This window comes from Pinus tabuliformis, chromosome 9 (assembly GCF_031772625.1).
Source record: "Pinus tabuliformis cultivar Carrire ecotype Pingquan chromosome 9, CPIR1, whole genome shotgun sequence".
Classification (NCBI taxonomy): domain Eukaryota; kingdom Viridiplantae; phylum Streptophyta; class Pinopsida; order Pinales; family Pinaceae; genus Pinus; species Pinus tabuliformis.
The window spans coordinates 773188785-773192953 of NC_142307.1; positions in this window are offsets into that span (position 1 = coordinate 773188785).

The following is a 4169-nucleotide window of genomic DNA, read 5'->3' on the forward strand; positions in this document are numbered from 1 at the left end:
ACGGATCCCATTATGTGCCAATGTTTCCCTCCTTTTACTTTTGGCTCATTTCCTTGATTGACTGGAAGAGAAAGTGGGGAATGCTCAATTTTTCTTGGGTGGGAAAATTAATTTGAAACCTCAACTGATAGAGAATCATGAATTGGTATGAATAAACAATATTAATTCTTCCTTCACAAGATATGTACTTCAAAACGTGGTATGCTACCTTATCCTAGGGATAGGGTAAACTTTCTCTTTTGACTCCATTTTTGTCCTTAATGGGTTGTCCTTTAGGAAGGGAAAAATTATTCTTTGTTGTGATGGAATCTATCCTCTCTTATTTGCTCCATCTCACCCCTAGGGGATGTGTGGTTACTATGCTAATGACTCCTTAATTAAAATGAATAATGATTCCTCCCATTATGGTGATGGCATCATGCTCTCCTTGTGGTTGGAGGCTCAAAGAAAATTCTTGAGTGATCTCATCATTGAAACCCCTGAATTTTTCAAAGAACCCTAACCACTGATGATTGGAAAAGAGGTCCCTGATATCAGGGTGCTAGTGAATTCTAGATGGATCTATGGGCTCCCTACAGTTGAATCCACTCCCCGTAGTCTCAATATATATTCTCCCAAAGTTGGACAAACAAATCCCTTCTCTCTACTATAAGGTTCTAAAAATTTCTATGTAATTGGGTTATTGTGTTAGAGATAAAGGAACAATTTGTTTATAATGCCTAGAAGAGGGAAGAATTCATAATAAAACTCAAAACAATTTCATCCCCTTCCCTTATCATGCTCATTTCAAAAACACCTATACTTCATTCACTTTCCTGCCCAAATTTATAGCAAAAACTACTACAATATATACTTCTGAAAAATTGAAGGGTTTTGCAAGCTTTTTCGTCAAAAGGTGGCAAGGATAACTCGTACTTACCCTTCCTTTGATGCCCCTACCTGAATTATAGGGTTTGAGTGATGATATTTCTTAGAATCAGGCTGCATGTAGCTCTCTGGACTTTTCTGTAGCACCTGGGAACTATCCTGTAGCACTCTATAATTGGTCCTATAACACTTCTATAACTATCATGTAGCACCATTCTACAAGGTCTATAGCTTTCTTGTAGTGGTCTATGAAAACGATGGCTTGGGTAACTCATCCTTCAATGGTAGTGGTGGGCCTCCCTTGGCTTAAAATACAAATTTTATGCCAAATGAGCTTAGGGGCCCAACTTATGTGATTTGTGGTAATGTGGTTGGGCTCAACGCATTGTGTGAGTTGGCCCCCACCTACCACATTCACTTACCAAACCATGTGATGTGTAAGCACATTGGCCCACTCTTTGGAGTCATCACCCATTTTTGTCTTTTCCTCTACACATGTGAGGGATGAAGGAGCCAACTTCCGTTCGCTACCAAAGGTGGTCAAGACTACTAAACCAAAATTTGCCCATAAAACTCTTCTTTTATGCACTAATAACACTTTTTAAATTAAGATGTGTTCGTAAGCAAGAAATAGAACTTTGCATACCTAATCCTTACCTGATTATGTTCTTGTTGGTGGTGTTGTAGCTTATTATTGACTAGTCGATGCTTGCATGAGATTGCTAGAGCATTGGTGAGGTTGTTATAGTCCCTTAGGTGCAATATGTAAACTTCATCAATCCTTTCATTATCTTGAATTTTTTTGCAATGTTTATTGTTGATGGGGGTCTCTTGATTTAGGTATAGGTGCCAAAATTGATCAAATGTTGATGTTTTTAATTATTAAGGTTCCTGTAGTAGTCTACGAGGAATCTTGTAGCTACTCATGATTGTTGTTGGAGTCTCCTGAAGCTTCGTGATATTCGAAACTCTTGGCTTGGTGCTTCAAGTGTGATATTGTGGGGTTTAAGTGGGTTGTTATAGGATTGTGTGCCTTCCTATAGTTTCCACATAGACCCATTATCATGTAGGAGCATTAGAGCTTCCAAGTCATCAAGCTTTTTGGAAACAAAGTTGCAAATCGCGTCTTAACATGGAAAAGGAATTTTATTTCCTTATTGTAAATAATTTTAATTTATTTATTTCTTAACGAACTATAGATAGAGATAAGATTTTTAAGAAGAAAATATACATTTTAAGGCATGAAAAAATTTAGGAAATAAATCATGAGAGGTTGTGGGAGAAAAAAAAGCTTTGTAACAATTAACAAGTTTTTAGGATAAGAAAAAGTTTAGAAATCTTAGAAACTATTGGGGGTGCTTTTAGGATTTATAAAAGCTATGGATAGGCTAGATTTTGTTAATAAGGCAAAAGTGAGTCTACCTTGAAAAGCATGAGTGATTTGTGGATTGATTTATGGATCTAGGAAAATTTATTTTGTTTATATGTTATTATAAATATTGTAAGCCTAAAGGGAAAACAAATGGCCAAATGAATGTATAATCAAGCCAAACATGTACATATGAATTTGGTTTTAGAATGGAATTTTTACATGCTTATGGATTGTGTAGTATCTTTGCATATATGTTAATGAATGTCTTTAATTGATTGTAGTAGTTAACTGGTTGAGTAATCAAAATTATGTAGAGTTCTTGGTATTCCTAAGATTGTAGGTTCGAGGAAGTGAACATAGCAGGAAAAGTAAAATTTTCTTGCATCAAGTGGTATCAGGGCAAGATATCTAGAGACAACAGAAGACTTTTCTACATCAATATCGAGAAAAAATAGAACAAGATTAAGATAGTGACAGGTAAATTGATTTTTGGTTTTTTATAATTTGTGGATATTGATGACAGGTAGCAGCAATTGAGGAGGAGTATGTGGTGATAATTCTAATAACTAGTGTAGTTTTGATGGAGGAAAAAGAGTGACTGCAGAAACCTGAAGAGAAAGGAGTGCTCGAAAGGGGTTCCAGAGGAGGGGGCCAAGAAAGGTCAGTTAGCCTTCGAAGCATTTGGCCCAAAAATGGATCTAAAACACTCCCAAAGTCTTCAAATTCGCCTAAGGATCATGCAAAAATCACAACAAGAGCACGCCAAGAGCCCTTAAAAGGGAGGAAAAACACTATCGGGAGGCTACTACACTGAAAAAATAGTGAAAAACCACATATCGGAGGCTTAAACTGTGCAATGCACAACAGCCGTTAGATATGGCCGATCAACGGCCCAGATCTAAGCGGTAAATCAAAAATCGGCCAACCCAAAGGACTTAAGGATGGGTGCAGGACACCCCCGATCACCGATCTCCAATGATCGGATCGGCGGTCGCTATCAGGGATTATAGAGGAGCGTTAACCATGGGCCCGGGACACTAGCGACATTCGATTGCGATCAATCGCATCAGCGGATCGCAATCGGGGCAACACCAAGGGGCGAGGCCTCTATACAAGCATATGTGCGATGTGATGATGCAAACCCGACGGTATTCTAAATATTATTTGATAAAATTTCAGGTCTGCGGGTAGGCCGATTTTAATGCATTTTTATGTATTATCGTTATATAACGAAATACAAAGGGAGCACAGGCCATTTTCAAGTGTTTTTAGTGTTTTCAAGCGTAATTCAAAATACAAAGGAAGCAAGGGACTGGGCCACTTGTGATAAGCGACAGTGACCCGAAGGGTGGATCTGATAGAGGAATAAACCATTTTTGAGGACTTTTGAAGTCCGAAAAGGACAGAGATGGGCGAGATTTCTCATTGTTGCAGCATTTTCTGTTTAAAACAGAAACAATCATTATTTTTGGCAGAAGACCACAATATGGCAGCATTGTTCTGTGTTAACAGAAAGCATGCATTTCTAAACACTTGAAAGGGCCACAACACCCACAGCTCATCCCAAACTGATAAAGCAGTCGTGGAGCAGCACAACGCAACACAACCCAGTGCAGCTCATCAAAACAAACATCATGGGGCATCTCTGGCACGAGAGAGCTCCTAGACAACGCATCAAACTACCTAAAGGTGGTTATTCCTCTGTCAGAAGGAGAAAACCTGCCAGCCATGCTTGCCTATTCAGGGAATCAAACAGTTAAGGGACACAGAGGATAGATTAAGACTCCAAGCCTTTGAGAGCTCAGGAGCATTGTAAAAGAGCTATAAATATTTGAAAGTAAGATGTAATACGGGTTCAACTTCTAGAGACTATTGAGACTCTGCTACTCAAGCTTCTCATCTTCATTCTAGCAAATATAAGCTTCTTTTG